This window comes from Mustelus asterias, chromosome 3 (genome assembly GCF_964213995.1).
Source record: "Mustelus asterias chromosome 3, sMusAst1.hap1.1, whole genome shotgun sequence".
NCBI lineage: Eukaryota > Metazoa > Chordata > Chondrichthyes > Carcharhiniformes > Triakidae > Mustelus > Mustelus asterias.
The window spans coordinates 54012151-54028376 of record NC_135803.1 but is presented as its reverse complement, the minus strand read 5'-3'; the positions used below and the strand labels follow the sequence as shown (position 1 = coordinate 54028376).

At 43.8% G+C, this 16226-nt stretch overlaps 1 protein-coding gene across 1 annotated transcript in view; it reads left to right on the top strand.

Moving 5' to 3' along the window:
- Positions 1-16226, top strand: part of dock10 (dedicator of cytokinesis 10) — a 339343-nt gene that overhangs the window by 128777 nt on the left and 194340 nt on the right. The window lies entirely within an intron of this gene.

The window sequence follows — 16226 nt, the reverse complement described above, 5'->3', positions numbered from 1 at the left end:
CATTCTTTGTGATCATGGCTGATCGTCCAACTCAGTAACCAGTTCCCACTTTCCTCCCATGTCCCTTGATCCCTTTAGCCCCAAGAGCTGTATCTAACATACAGGGTGTGATTTTCCCAGCCCACTGTGCTGCTCAAGTGCGCAGTGGGCCGGGAAATTTAAGCGGGGGGGAAAATGAGATTCCGGTCACGATCTTCCCAGATCATTATTTATAGTGTAATCAGCCTCTTGCTGGGGCGCAAGGCTGATTACCATATGCAGAAACTGCTATCCTCCTCTTTAGGGAGCACGAGACGCAATTGTCTGGGCTCACTAAAGTTTCTGTCCATGCCATTGAAGGTTCACATCAGCGGGGATTACGTATGCTCCCCACCAAAGGGGACCAGGTGTGATGACCTCACTGGTGGGACGCAAGGCCATTGAGGACCCTGGGAGGTTGGGGGCAGAAGGGTGCCCTTGGTTAGTGCCAGCCTGGCACACTGGCAGCGGGCACCAGGCAGTGCAAAGGTGGTAGCGCCTGAGGGGGTGGAGCCAGCTGAGTGGAACCAGACCAGGTGGGGGGGGTAGGATGTCAGGGAATGGGGGGACTCTGCATTGGGGTTATAGGGGCAGCTGGTGAGGCCGGTACTCAGAGACTGGCCATCAAGGATCGAGGAGGAGGGAATCAGAGTCCGGCCATTGGGGATAGCGGGGGTGGAGTGGGGAAATCGGAGGCTAGCCGTTGGGGAACAGAAGGGGATGGGGATTGGAGACTGGGGCCGGCCATCAGGGGTCAGTGCCGGCGATCAGGAGGTCAGCAATGTCGAGGGTGGGGGGAAGCGCTTGTCAACCGCTCTCCCAGTATACTGGGAGATCAACACATGCGCACTAGCCCTCTCTGCAATCCGATGCTGGCCTCTTGGGTGGGATTAGGCACCCCCCACCCCCCCCATACACACTCCCATCACCACCAGCATAAATCCTCTACGGCCCCTGTGATGCACAGAGTGCTGTAAATTCTTTCCACTAAGCTCTTCCAAAAAGCGGGTGGAAAAACTCCCATATCACGACCATTGGGTACATTTTTATTTTGGAAAATCATCCCCACAATGTTTTGGCATCAACTGTTTTCTGTGGTAGAGATCTCCATAAGCTCACCACTCTCTGGATGACAGAATTTCTCCTAATCTCAGACCTAAATGGTTTACCCTGTATTCTTAGACTGTGACTTCTAGTTCTGGACTCCCCTGCCATCAGGAATATCCTTCCTGCATCTACCCTGTCTAGTCCTGAGATCCCCCCTCATTCTTCTAAACTCCAGTGAATATAATCCTAACCGACTCAATCTCTCATCATACATCAGTCCCACCATTCCAGGAATCAGTCTGCTAAACCTTCACTGCACTCCCTCCATTGCAAGAACTTCCTTCCTCAGATAAGGACACCAAAACTGCACACAATATTCCAGGTGTGGTCTCACCAAAGCCCTGTATAACTGCAGCAGGACATCCCAGCTCCTGTACTGGAATCCTCTTGCTATGAAGGCCACCATACTATTTGCCTTTCTGCTGTACCTGTGCTTAGATGGAGAAATAGTTCCAAATATTTATGCTGAATGTAGTTGGTTGTTTTGTTGAATAAATTGCTTAAGTAATTCTAACAGAATTAGATCAACATGCATGAACTGTGCTGCACCAGATTCTTAACTCCACAATTCTGCCAGGTATATGTGTTTTGTAGTTTTAAGGTCAACTTTCAGAGATGTGGCTTTTTCTTCTCTTTCCGTTTGGTTTTGCCAAACTGGTAAAATGCTATTTACATTTGAAAAGTTCAAACTTTGTGTTTCTATACAAAAAAGGAAAGGATTCGGAGAATGGTTCATCATTTATAAGAGTATTCCTGTTCCTAGTTTGGCTATATAAGGGAAAAGGGGGGCAGGGTGATGCATTCTGATTTTCATTTTTAAAAACATAGCAGTTTTTGAATTTGTCTTTTATTTTGTTGCAATTTCACATCTCTTCGTCCCTTTCATAATAGTTCATTCAACCAGACATGATGTACATACTTAGCCTTGGGTCTGACACTGAGCTGTTCACTTTGCAGCTCCCTTTAAGATAACTAAAGTGGAAATTGAAGGTAACTTGAACTGATATTAAACTGTTGAGGTCATAAATTTCAGCGTCCAATTCTCAATTGACTTTTTAAATAGATTGTTTCACATCTATGACAAAGGCTGACCAATCTTGGCTGAGATAATAATAGCGATGTGATAAGTGCAGGACATTTGTGTATTTATTCTTCCCATGGGGAGGTCTGAGTATCCCTTGGTTTTTGGGGGAGGTCAGAAGTTGAAGGGACTGATCTACATCCTGACTCAGGCTCAGCAGCACTGTGTAAACCTAGTTGGACTTTTATACTTTAACATTGTACAAGCATACATTTCTCTTGCTTATTCACCTTGTCATATTGTAAAGCTGCAGACTTTTCACTTCTGCCCAGCATCTGCTGGCGAATGGTGGCAGATGGAAGTATAAATTTAGGAGACTGCAGAGGATGTGGGGGATGGGAATGGCACTGAAAATGACACTGGGATACCAGTATTGCATCACTTTCCTATAATATGAAAGCACCTTGAAGTGCTCTTGTAGGTGGTACAAAGTGGGCTGGCCAAACCACTTCTGGGATCTGTCTCTGCAGTTTTAATACAAATTCATATCTTGAGTGAAATGCACTCCACTGATAAAAGCTCTCATTTCTAAAAATCTGACTGGCAGACATATATGACCTAATGAGATTGTTAGAACACAACGGGCAAAATTTTCCCATCCTGCCCGCCCACCACGGAATCATAACAGGCAGGAACATGCAAAGGTCCATTGACCTCGGGAGGGATTTTCCAGTGTTCGGGCAAGTGCTGCTGGAAAATCCCATCCAATGCTTCAGCTTTCATTCCTCCACAGCGGACTGTTTTGAGTCTGTTCATTTTATGAGGCTGTCCACCTGCACTTAGATTGATGGTTTCACCTGCAAAATTTGTCATAGAGTCATAGAGGTTTACAGCATGGAAACAGGCCCTTCGGCCCAACTTGTCCATGTTGTCCTTTTTTAAAAATCCCTAAGCTTACCGGGACTTGATGATTTAAGTTATAAGGAGAGGCTGGATAGACTGGGACTTTTTTCTCTGGAGTGTAGAAGGCTGAGGGGTGATCTTATAGAGGTCTACAAAATAATGAGGGGCATAGATCAGCTAGATAGTCAATATCTTTTCCCAAAGGTAGGGGAATCTAAAACTAGAGGGCATAGGTTTAAGGTGAGAGGGGAGAGATACAAAAGTGTCCAGACGGCCAATTTTTTCACACAGAGGGTGGTGAGTATCTGCAACAAGCTGCCAGAGGTAGCAGTAGCGGCGGGTACAATTTTGTCTTTTAAAAAGCATTTAGATAGTTACATGGGTAAGATGGGTATAGAGGGATATAGGCCAAATTCTTTCAGTGAGAGCAGGGGGTCCGCTGGCTTTACTCCTAGAAACTCTGCTTCCCTCTACCAGGAGGACTTGTCTCAGGGATTTATGATACCACAGGCCCTAACTAAAGGGGAAGAACAAAAATGCTGTGAGTGGGAAGAAGGTTTCAGCAAGCTTTGCTCTTGCTAAGCACGCTAGCAGCTCTATCTGTCTGATTCATTCATTCTGTGTTAGCAGGTCACGCATTAATGTCAGCAATGTTTCAGAGCAATCTCTCTATATGAGGAGAAGCTGCTCCAGGCATTTTGAAATTTGAAATGGGTAGAATACATCCTGAAAACCTTTGGTTTGACACTCTTTCTTGTGCCAATGAACCATCTTTATAATTTATAACCTATACACACACACATGCACAATAGTTGCAATGAAGTTACTGTGAAAATAGATGAATTATTAGGGGTGGGAGTTGGCTTAAGAGTTAATTGCTCTTTGCAATCAACTCTTTAATCTCAACTCTTAAAATGTGAAATAATGATCTCTCATGCAAGATTCCCATCATTTAGCTCTAGTTTCACTTTGTGTTTGTTTCCTGCTGTCTCTCATCTTCAGGTGGCTTTCAAATCAGTGGAATGAAGGATTGAAATAAGGAAAATACTTGCAATTACTTGGGGGTTGATTAGTTTAATTGGCTAGAGTGTGGTGCAGAATGATGCCAACAGCGTGGGTTTATTCCCATACTGGCTGTGCTAGTTTAAGGAAGGCGACCTCTTAGCCTTGTCCCTCACTTGATTGAGAGTGGTGCCCCTCAACCATATAACCACTTGTCTCTAACAGGAAGAATTGCTTATGGTCTTCTGTGAATCATGTCTATTGACATTATATTGAAATTACATTACATTGTAACTTGAAATTACACTTTACAACCAATGAAGCACAAACACTGTTTTAATGGAGAAAATGCAGCCACCAAAGCATAGAGGATTCTCAGGGGACTTGACAGGGTAGATGCTGAGAGATTGTTTCCCATTGTGGGAGAGTCTAGGACCAGAGGGCATAATCTCAGAGAAATGGACTGCCCATTTAAGACAGTGTTGAGGAGGAATTTCTTCTCTCAAAGGGTAGGAAATCTGTGGAATTGTTTACCACAGAGAGCTGCAGAGGCTGGTTCATTCAAGGTTGAGAATAAGACGGGAAAGTGGAGTTGAAGATTATCATATCAGATCAGTCATGATCTCATTGAATGTTGGTAGGCTTGATGGGCCTACTTCTGCTCCTTCCTGTATTTCTGCTGCTGCATTGATTACTTCTGCATTCAGGGAGCTGTGACCTTTAATTTCCACTTTTATTGCTCCCACAACCCCAGACCTTACTTACTCTTCTCCGTCCCCTATTTATCAGAATTTAAATGGCTCTAAATATTTTCAGGTGTCAGGTCTGTTTTAGGTTCTGATCCCACTCTGTTCAGAAGTGCCTGGACACGGCGAGTCTTACGGGAGATGGCAAACAAGCAACCACCTCCGTGCTTGCCATCCAGTTGAGGATGGCGAGAGGGTCCCTGAAGAAGGAATGCCAGATAATACAGCCCACTCGAATGGAGACTATCAGACCCCAGAGGAAAATGCGTGGGAGCGTTGCCGAGGGTCATACTGATGCACTGCCATGATATCAGTATCCATGGGACAATTGTCTCCACAATTTCAGAACTCAATGACAATGCTGTGATATGGGCAGACAGCAGCTTTGCCGATTTGTAGCTTCCTGAGCTCCTGCACAGTTTGAGAGGTTATGAGACTCTGCCCTTTGCCCTGTCCTCTCCCACCTGCCCGGAGCTGACACGGCCGTGGGGCCTCTGTGCTGTTCACAAGGTCTCCTCGTATTTGGTTCAACCTTTCTAACTGATACTTCATTTTCCTTGATTGTCGACTGGTTGGTGCTAGGTGGGGTAGCTGCTGCTGTTTTATGTCCACCCCCTGCCAATGTACATGGAGTTGGGAACACGTCAGGAAGCAAAGTTTCCCAAATTTACTCTCACTCCCGCTCCCACCCCCACCTCCAAAGCTGCCCCCAGGTAGCTGACAAGTCTCCACCCAGTGTTTCATTACCCAGGCATTTACCATGGGGAAGGTATTTCCTTGGAAAATGCACCCACTGTATACTTAATTCAGCCAGATAAAACCAGGTTGTGAGGGTAGTTCTTGGGTTAGTTTACTCATGTTTAAAGGACAACAATTGCCTGCTCTGATTCCTGTGGCGGGTGGACTGGTAAAATTCCAGCCCATCTCTTTCCCTGTTAACTCTCTGAGGCTGCATCAGACTATTCATCATGCTAGTGCCATATTTGACTCTAAGATGACCTTCTGACTGTGCCATCACTAAGACCACCCATTTCCACATCTGTAATAGCTTCAGAATCTGTCCCTGTTTAAGCTCATCTGCTGCTTTGACCCTCATTCATACCTCTGCTACCTTAAGGCTTGAATATTCCAATGCAATTCTGTTCAGCCTCCCATACTTCACTCCCTAAGATCACCCAAAGTTCTGCTCCCCATGCCCTCGTGCATACCAAGGCCCAGGTTTCCTGCGTCTAAAAATGGCTACGCAGTCATTGGATTCTCAGCCTTTGGGTTGGGGGGAATGTTGGGCTAGATTAGAAATCAGGGCACGCAGCCCCGGAGGAACTGAGGAGGCTTCTGGGTGTGGAGACAGACTGGGTGGAAGTCATTCCTCAGAGCTCTGGTACTTTGTCCAAAATTTTTTAAATAACATGAATCATTGCTCCAGCCCTCACCCTTCACCCACCTCATACTTCCCATGTCCTAGTCATGCCAGTCCATGCTACCTCACACCTTGTGCTAACCCCTATGCCCCCCATATTGAACATGCTAATCTATACCCCTCAACCCACTCCCGTGGCTCTTTATAGCCCCTATGCCACCCCGCAAATGCTCCATGTCAACCTACTCCCCTCCAACTATCCCCTGTGGCCCCTTTAGCCCCACAGCAACTTAATGCCAACACATGCCCCGCATTCACCACCCTATGCTCTTACACCTACCATGCCAATTCACCCAGTACCCACCAGGGGTGGACCTCAGGATCCCTGCAGTGATGAGATGAAATACAGTTCTAAAGTTGATTGTAGGCCTCAATAAATTGAAAAAAAAAACACTCTCATTAATAAAAAAGCATTTACTACATTTATGTTCCTACACCTATAGAAGGCATTAAAACAACAAAGTTTTATCAACTGCACAATCCCTGACAGCAACAATCATTGGAATTAACAGTCCCAACACCATCTCTGTGGAGTTTGCACGTTCTCCCCGTGTCTGCGTGTTTTCCTCCGGGCACTCTGGTTTCCTCCCACAGTCTGAAAGATGTGCTGGTTAGGTGCATTGACCCGAACAGGTGCCAGAGTGCGGCGACTAGGAGAATTTCACAGTAACTTCATTGTAGTGTCAATGTAAGCCTTACTTGTGACTAATAAATAAACTTCACTTTCTTTATCACTTGTTGCTGTCACTCATATTGTGAAATGGCAGGCACCCTACTGTGATAATGGAGGGTTGCTAAGTTAGTCATGCAGCAGTAATCCAGTTATGGAAATCATCAGGGTTATAACAATAGACAATGTGAAATAGCAAGTAATTGTTTATTTTTAACCCTCCAGATCATTTTTCAAATTTAAAGGGCTGGACTTTTAAATTCCTTGACAGCCCCTTTTGACAGGTGCTTTTGACTGTTCCTCTTGACACTTTTGACTGTTGATTTTGACATGGAGTTTTTGACAATTTCAAAGAGCATTACAAGAATTGCAGTGGGCGAGGGGGAGACAATGTAAAGGTCTGTTGACCTTGGGCAGAATTTTATGGTTTTGGGACAAGCAAGGCCCTAAAATCCCACCCTAAGAGTCTATGCAATTTTTCCCCATATGCACACCTATTTTTAACAATTCAAAAGGGCTCCTGAACTCCACAAAATTACCTTCCGCAAAGGTGTCCTACGATCAGATCTAAAGGAGTACCCTGGTTATCCAAGTGAATCCACAAAGTTCAGACCAGCTCTTCCCAGGTCTATTCTTCACCCTTCAGGTTTCACTTTCCTGTCTTACCAAAATCTGACTTGAGTAGAGGCAGCTGATGATTTAAATGGCCGGCTGCTGCCATAAACTGCACGTGTGAAATGCAAATCGCCCATTCCTGCCCCCTGCAAAGATGGGAAGTGCCATTTTCAGGGGCAGGACTAACAGTGTTGGGCATTTCCACTATTTTTGCCATGATGGAGAAGCTCTCTTTCGTGGTTAAAATCTGAACCCAAGTCTGAGTTTTATGCATCCCAGAGGAACAGACTGGCAGGTAGGGGAGCGGTTGCAAAATTGGGTTGGATGGTACGGGGTTGGAGGGGGGTGGCAGCGGCTGTGCCATGCCTCTATGTGTACTTTAATCAATAACCACTTAAGAGCCTCATTTGTTTAAAGCAAACTCCTTCACGCCCCCACTCCCCATCTCTCCCCGCTGCCATCACTATCTGAACCCTAGCCCCATCCCCCTCTCTAGTGCCAGTCAGGCAATCCCCAATTACCTTCAAGTTCAGTCCACAGCGATGCTGTTCCTCATGGACTGACTGCAGTTGCAGCAGTAGCCACTGCTCTCAGTGGCACTGCTGAGCTGCTGGGACTGGAGAACTTCCTGCCCGCTGAATGTGGCTTCCCAGACCGGTGGAACTGGGCTCGGCCCTGTCTCTTCAACCGGTGGCCACCATCTCTACATAGAATTCAGCCCCAAGTCCTGTTCATCCCCATTCAGGCTGACTCACCAGCTCCTGGTAAAGCAATGGCTTGATTTTAAAGTTGTCACCCTTGTTCTCAAATCAAAGGCCTCACTCCTCCATATCTCTGTAATCTTCGAAGGCTCTCCTACCCTCTGAACTGTCCGTTTTGTTTGATAGTGTCTTAGGACGTTTAACAATGTTAATGTTAAGTTTCATTTCATGTGTCTGATTTTTATTCTCCTGATAAGAAGAGAGGGACTTTTAATATCGCCCATTCTGGTGATATTATTATTTAGCTAAAAGCACTGAAAGTTTTTCGACTGCCATTAAGCAATACATTAAGCAATGTCCTCGATTGTCTCAAAAAGCACGTCTTCTGATTCACTCTGAGCAATGTAGTCAAAGATATTGTATCAATTTGGGGACAAGCCACATCCTGTCTCTTCAGCTCAACTGACTCCTTGGTGCTTTTATTTATTTTGTTAGTGGTTATAAAAGTATGCGTCCTCATTCAGACCTTAATAGGGTTCTTTGGTGCAGAGCAATACACACCACTATTGGTATAGTGAACACCGAGGATTACACACCCTGATGCTGCCCTGACAACGTTCTGATATATACACCCAGAGTGCACTGCTCTGTGCCACAACCACAAAAGCAGAAAGTGACTGAAGTTCTTAAACGATCAGTTCATGTACCGTAATTTGTTCTCAACAGGAAGTTAAAGCTAATGTTTAAATTGTCTACCGGAACTGTCGATCTACCAGACACAAATCAGTTGAAAGCTAGAAGGTTATAACTGATATAAAGTCTGTAATGAGATGCTTTTTTTAAATATGTGAGTGATTGTATTTTTCCTAAAATGAAGGACAACAAATGATCTGTTAATGAGTTCCAAAACCACTGATAGTTTTGAACCGTATTTTTAAAATTCTGTATAAAACCTCACAAGCCACATCCTGTCTCTTCATCTCAACTAACTCCTTGGTGCTTTCTTTTTATTTTGTTTGTGGTTGTTAAAGGTATACTTCCTCATTCAGACCTTAATAGGATTCTTTGGTTTAAACAGCAGCTAATTTTTCTTGAAAAATCAATTTGAATTTCATTGTCTGCTGCAGTTTGCAAGCCAAAGAGAAATGTTGAAGGATTCAATTTTGGATGCCAGAGTGTTTTTTTAAAAATCGTGGATGCAAGGGAAATGTTAACTTTAAAAGAAAGACATATTGAAGGTGTTTTCTTTCAGGAGATGACCATTTCAATCTTGGAGAAGATTTTATCTCGGCAGCATTTTGACATATGTAAAGTATTAATGTAGTCACCAAGAGTCTGAATTTTCAGGATAGATAGAGGAGAAGTTGGATATTTAGAAATTGGCCCAGCAGATTCAGGTGAGCACAGCTGTCTTTTAAAAAGGGTTACAATAAAACTTTTTTCCTTTAAAGCACACTTGATTCAGCGTGACTTTGACGATTACATTCCCAGTGTTGCAGTAGCTGATGATCGACTGAATCTAAATAGATTTAAAGGAAGTTGATAGACTCAAATCTTGGCATTTCTAGCAATTAATTAAACAAATTATGGTGATTATACATTAGACAAACATTCACTTATGTCCCTACCTAGCTAGTGAGCAAAAGTCCTAGAAAATCTATCAATACCAAGTAGGCCAACAAATGGAAAATGGCCTTGGATTTATAATATAACATACAAGGTGATACACTATATATACATTATCCTAATTATGTGTGCCCTTTTCTAGAGCTATAATGGACAACAAATGCTGGTCTAGCCCACATCCCTTGAAAGCATATAAAAATATGAAAACCCAGTAAACATATTTAGATTCTAGTTGAACATTAGATTGTTATAATTTTAAACCCCCCCCCCCAAAATAAGTGAATTGAGGAGATGCAATAAACAGTCTGGGTCATGCTGTCACAGAAAATATTGATTTTTGATCTTTTGTTTGGCACATTTGGAATCTGCAGTGGACCAAGCAATCCACTTCCCCCACTTCCTTTGTCTTTATGGGTACACATGGTATGAATAAATTAATACCAAGATAACATTTCAAAAGACGGAAACATTTTATAGAAAGCAGAGATTAAATGTAAATCAAGCTATTACATGTTGATGTTTTGAAATAAAATAACTATATAAAGTAAAAAAAATCTGAATCTAAATAATATTTTCTACATGACTGCATGATCAGGTTAAGTTAAAAGTTAAAAATGTTGGCTGGAATTTTACCATCCCGCCTGCCACAGGAATTGGAGCGGGCGAGGGGTGGACCATGGAAAGGTCCGTTGATCTCAGGTGAGATTTTACAGTTTCAGGGTGAGCAAGGCCATAAAATCCTGCCCCGTGATCTTTTTCTATTCATTCAAAGGATGCTAGGTAAAGAGCATCACAAATAAGAGATACGCTAACCACTGCCCCTTGACATTCAATGCTGTTACCATCACTGAATGCCCCACTGTCAGCATCCTTGGGGTTACCATTGACCAGAAACTCAACTGGACTCACCACATAAACACAATGGCTACAAGAGCAGGTCAGAGGCTAGGAATACTGCAGCGAATAACTCACCCCCTGACTCCCAAAAGTCTGTTCACCATCTACAAGGCATAAGTCAAGAGTGTGATGGGCTATTCCCCACTTGCCTGGATGAGTGCAGCTCCAACAGCACTCAAGAAGCTCGACACCATCCAGGACAAAGCAGCACACTTGATTGGCATCACACCCACAAACATCCACACATTCCACCACCGACGTTCAGTAGCGACAGTGTGAACGATCTACAAGATGCAGCAATTCATCTAAGATCCTTAGACAGCACCTTCCAAGCCCAGTACCACTAGAAGGACAATGCCAGCAGATACATGGGAACACCATCCCTGCAAGTTCTCCTCCAAGTCACTCACCATCCCGACTTGGAACTCTATCACCATTCCTTTGCAGTCGCTGGGTCAAAATCCTAGAATTCCCTTCCTAAAGGCATTGTGGGTCAACCCACAGCACGTGGACTGCGATGATTCAAGAAGGAAGCTCACCACCATCTTCTCAAGGACAACTAGGGATGGGCAATAAAAGCTGGCCAACCAGCGATGCCTATGTCCCATGAACGAATTTTTTTAAAATGTGGGCTTTATTGGGTGGGCCAACAGTCATTCCCTAACCCTAATTGCCCATGAGGAGGTGGTGATGAGCCATCTTGAACTGCTGAAGTCCATGTGGTGCAGGTACCTGCACTGTGCTATTAGGGAGGGAGTTCCAGGATTTTGATCCAGCGAAAGTGAAGGAACCACAATATAGTTCCAGGTCAGGAGGGTGCGTGACTTGGAGGGAACTGTTATGTCCTGGTGTTGTTAAAACTCTTAATGTGGTGGTGTTCCCATGCATCTGCTGCCCTTGTCTTTCTAGATGGTTGTGGCCTTGGAATTGGAAGGTGCGGTCGAAGGAGCCTTGGTGAGTTCCTGCTGTGTATCTTGTAGATGATACACACAGCTGCTACTGTGCATCGATGGGAGTGGAGGGGAGTAATGAATGTTTGTGCATGGGGTGCCAATCAGGCGAGCTTCTTTATCCCGAATAGTTCTCGAATGTTGTTGCAGCTGCACTCATCCAGGCAAGTGGAGAGTATTTCACCACACTCCTGACTTGTACCTTGTTGATTGTGGACAGTGTTTGGGGATCAAGAGGTGAGTTACTCATTGCAGGATCCCTAGCCTCTGACCTGCTCCTGTAGCCACAATATTTATATGGCTAGTCCAGCTCAGTTTCTGATCAATAGTACCCCCCCAGGATTCAGCAATGGTAATGCCATTGTATATCAAGGGGCAATGGTTAAATTCTCTCTTGTTGGAGATGGTCATTGCCTGGCATTTTTGTGGCGTGATGTTACCTGCCACTTTTCAGCCCAAGCCTGGATATTGTCCAGGTTTTATTGCATTTGGACATGTATCTGAGAAGTCATGAGTGGTGCTGAATATAATGCAATCATCAGCAAACATCCCCACTTCTGACCTTATGTTGAAAGGAAGGTCATTGGTGAAGCAGCTGAAGATAGTTGGGCCTTGGACACTATCCTAAGGGACTCCTATAGTGATGTCGTGGAGCTGAGATGATTGACTTCCAATAACCATCTTCCTTTGTTCTAGGTGTGACTCCAACCAGCAGAGAGATTCTCCCCCGATTCCCATTGACTCTGGTTTTGTGAGGGCTCCTTGATGTCACACTCAGTCAAATGTTGTCTTGACGTCAAGGACAGTCATTCCCACCTCACCTCTGGAGTTCAGCTCTTTTGGCCCTGTTTGAACCAAGGCTGTGATTAGGTCAGGAACTAAGTAGCCCTGGCAGAACCCAAACTGAGTGGTAGTGAGCAGGTTATTGCTAAACAAGTGCTACGTGATAGTGCTGTTAATGACCCTGTCCATCACTATACTGATGATCAAGAGTAGATGGATGGGGTGGTAATTGGCTGGATTGGATTTGACCTGACTATTTGTGTACGTGATATACCTGGGAAATTTTCCAAATTGCTGGTTAGATGTCAGTGTTGTAGCTGTACTGGAACAGTGTGGCTAGCGGAGTGGCAAGTTCTGGAAAAATAATCTTCACTAGTATTGCTGGAATATGATCAGGGCTCAGAGTCTTTGCAGTATCTAGTGCCTTCAGTTGTTTCTAGATATCTACAGCATCAATTTCTCCTTTATTGAGTTTGCCCGTGCCAACACAACCTCCTACAGATTCTGTGGTAATGTGCTGGCTGCACCATTACTCACTGACCACTGGAGATACTGGCAGATCGTCAGCTATGCCCTTTCTTGTGCTGCACCTCAAAGCTAAGGGACTCTACTGAGAGGCAACAGGAATATCTGTGAGAATGAGGAGCAGGGGAGACTACTCAGGTTCATGAAGGTAAAATGATGGACTATTAATATGACATTTCAGAACCTGTTCTATTATGGGCAGCAATAATTGACTGATGCAGTAAGTCATGCTTTTCTTCTAAGATGTTTGTGAGTGGATTTTATACATAACAGAGATTATACAAAAAAGCTTTTGCACAACTTTATACTTCAGTTTCAGACCACAAATGGTTTTGACATAATGGGCCCAATTTGAACTGTGTAGATGGAATGATTTTGAGTAAGTTAAAATTTCATCCATTGTCTTTACTGCCTGCATTTAAACTTGAGCAGTCACTAGGACTCACCCCATTGTTATCAAATCACAATTTTAATGTCCATTTAGCTGTCTGATGAGGTGCAGCTAGCTCTAGGGTCCTGGTGCACCTCTTCTTTGTACCATTCTGTTGCCTGTTTCAGTTACTGAGAGGGCAGGATGATCCCAGATGCATTAAAAGCCAGGCAACAGTGAAACTTTGGGGTTCCAAGGAGACATTGCTATGTTTAGACATTACTTCTTTCACTGCTTGGCATCATCATCATCTACCAGCAGATTTTGTTTATAGGCCTCGTTATACCAGTGATGGGGTTAGACTGTAAAGTGCAGTATTACACTGACTTTGAAGTTCAAGTGTGGACAGATCAGTTGCTTATTGACCTAAACCTAAATTTGTGTCCATTGTGTTCAGCATTAAAAACATGCCAAAATACTTTAAAGTGCTATTCTCACAACAGAGGTTTAGAACTGCTTAATGCGTAGCCTTGTTTCTGAAACACACAATTGACTTCCAGTACTCTTCTTTAGTTTCAGACCCCCCCCACCCCCCCCGCCCTGACTTCATAGAATCATACAGCAAACAAAGAGACCATTTGGCCCATTGTGTCTTTGCTTTCTCTTTGCAAGAACAAATCAGCCAGTTCTACTCCCCTACCCTTACCTCAGATCATGCATTTAATTTTCTCTACATGTGCTTATTCGTTTCACTTTTGATAGCCCTGATTGAATTTGCCTCCACCAGACTCTCAGGAGTTTGTTTAGTTGGAGTCTCCACAAAAGTACACAAGGTTATACATGATATAGAACAGGCAAACCTGAAAAACTATGTCAAGTTGGAAAGGATTTGTGTGTAGATCCTATGATATCCTTAAATAAGTACCTCACAATCAATGACGTTTTTTTGAAGTGTGATGAAGGAAATTGTGGCAGCCAAGCTGCCTTCTGCAAGTCTTAAAAACAGCTACCAGATTACATGTTACTGATGATGCTAATTGAGGAATAAATGTTGATCAAAACAGCAGTAAAGACTCTTCTGTTCTCCAAATAGTGCCTCGCATCTTTTATGTACACTTGAGAGAGCAGACTGGCCGTTGGTTTCAATGTTTCACTTGTTGGCAGTAATTGGATTTATTCGTAATTGTGGAGGCTTTTAGGAAGTTTCCAATGTAATCATTAGGAAGTTTATAATTTAAATATTGTTGTTTACATTAACAGTTTGATTTATCCTGTTTGTGGGAGCTTGCTGTGCATAAACTGGCTGCCACCCTTTTTATTTATACAACTGTGACTGTATTTCAAAAATACTTGATCGACTGCAAAGCATTTTGAGACATTCAATGGTCATGAAAGGCCTGATATAAATGGAAGTCTTTCTGTTCTTTTCTCTTAATCTCTTTGGTCTATTGAGGCCATTTTACAGAATTTAATATCTAATTTTCAATCGCCAATTGACAAATGATGGAGTTGTTTTATTCTTTGACAGAAGTTGAAACCACAAAGAAGTATGCATGTTGCAAGCTTTTATAACTTTTATGAAAAACTATTGAGACGGATCTATTCAATAAATAATTATCAGTGAATGACACGGAAATTTGGAAACATTCTATCATTCTATTTCTCTCAATATCATGGCACGGTGGCACAGTAGTTTGCACTGCTGCTTCACAGTGCCGGGGACCCGGATTCAATTCTGGACTCGGGTCACCGTCTGTGTGGAGCTTTCACATTCATAGAATCCCTACAGTGCAGAAAGAGGCCATTTGGCCCATCGAGTCTGCACCGACCACAATCCCACCCAGGCACTACCCCCATATCCCTACACATTCACCCGCTAACCCACACATCTCAAGACACTAAGGGGCAATTTTAGCACGGCCAATCAACCTAACCTGCACATCTTTGGACTGTGGGAGGAAACCGGAGCACCCGGAGGAAACCCACGCAGACACGAGGAGAATGTGCAAACTCCACACAGACAGTGACCCAAGCCGGGAATCGAACCCGGGTCCCTGGAGCTGTGAAGCAGCAGCGCTAACCACTGTGCTACCGTGCCGCCCCTGCAAACTCCACACAGACAGTGGACCCAAGCCGGGAATCAAACCCAGGTCCCTGGAGCTGTGAAGCAGCAGCGCTAACCACTGTACTACTGTGCCGTCCCGTGTCTCCCCATTCTCCGGGTGCTCCGGTTTCCTCCCACACTCCAGAGATGTGCAGTTTATGTTGATTGGCCATGATAAATTGCCCCTTAATGTCAGGCAGATTAGCAGGGTAAATATATGGGGTTACTGGAATAGGGCCTGGGTGGGATTGTGGTCCGTGCAGACTTGATGGGCTGAATGGCCTCCTTCTGCACTCTAGGGAATCTATGATTCTATGATGATCACAGCTTATTTGATACATAGGAAGAATGTTACAAAGGAGAAGTTGAAATTTAAAATACTTAGAAGAATAAATATGTTATTCCAAAATGATTGGTCAAAGAAGTACAATATTGTTGTTATGGCTCATTTAATTAGTGAGCCAGTGTGCTTGTTGTCAGAAGAAGCATAGCTATTTGGATCTTTCTTCCCTTGGTTTAATAATTCACTGGTTATTGGAGAGTGCTGTATAGATGTCAAGCTTGGGAGACTGGAGCTCCGTTTCTGTTTTGTGCACTGAGTTAGGCCAAATTCAATCGTCGGAAGATTTTTAATTCAGTCAGAATCTACCTTGCAGTGCCTCACTGGAAACCATTCACAGGTTGAAAACTGAGCTAAAAATAAATTGGTCATGCAATTTGCCACTGCCTTTCAGGATTAATCTCCTGGACAGTACTTTTCAATACAGG